General features: G+C 41.1%; 1 pseudogene; it reads left to right on the top strand.

The window, feature by feature from the left end:
• Positions 1 to 98: 98 nt before the first annotated feature.
• Positions 99 to 395, top strand: LOC104983444 (annotated as a pseudogene).
• The last annotated feature ends 238 nt before the right edge of the window (positions 396 to 633 follow it).

The raw sequence follows: 633 nt of genomic DNA, 5'->3' as shown, positions 1-633 counted from the left end.
AGTGCCAATAAGAAATGAAAAAAATTCCCTCAATGTAGGCAGTGGCAGCAGCTTGTGCAGCCATGGCCAAGTTTAAGGCTTGAGATCTTTCTGGCAAGATGGAGCTGCTGAAACAACTGGGTGGCCTGAAAGTGGCACTGCCCAGGCTAGGCATCATCAAAATGACAAGTAGTGTGTCTTCCAAGCCCTCCAAGATCCTAGGTGTTTGTAAATTCATTTCCCGACTTCTCACTGTTGTTAATCAGACTCAAAAAGAGAACCTCAGGAAGTACAAGCCTCTGCAGCCCAAGAAAGCACATACTGCAGGTTCAACAAGCATGAGGAGAGTTGAAGAACAAGAAATAGCAGCAGCAGAAACAGTTGTTCCACTGCTGAAGTTCGTGGTCAAGGCCTGAGCATCACAGAGTCAGTAAAACATAAACAAACTGGCAAAAAATAAAAAAGAGAGGGACTAAAAAAAAAAAAAGTGAAATGGCATAGGAAATAAGGACAGAAAAGTTGTAGTTATTTTATTTGCTACAGTTCCTATTCTATCCAATCTAGAGATTTCCTTGAAGAGATTCCATGTTTCCCATCAGTGCTATGTAAAGGAAAGGGTTCAATAAGTTGAATATCAAAGCAAGACAGTTCTTT

The sequence above is a fragment of the Bison bison genome, unplaced genomic scaffold, assembly GCF_000754665.1.
Source record: "Bison bison bison isolate TAMUID 2011002044 unplaced genomic scaffold, Bison_UMD1.0 scf7180017862664, whole genome shotgun sequence".
NCBI lineage: Eukaryota > Metazoa > Chordata > Mammalia > Artiodactyla > Bovidae > Bison > Bison bison.
Note: the sequence above shows the minus strand (reverse complement) of the source record. Positions and strands in the feature narration are given on the sequence as shown.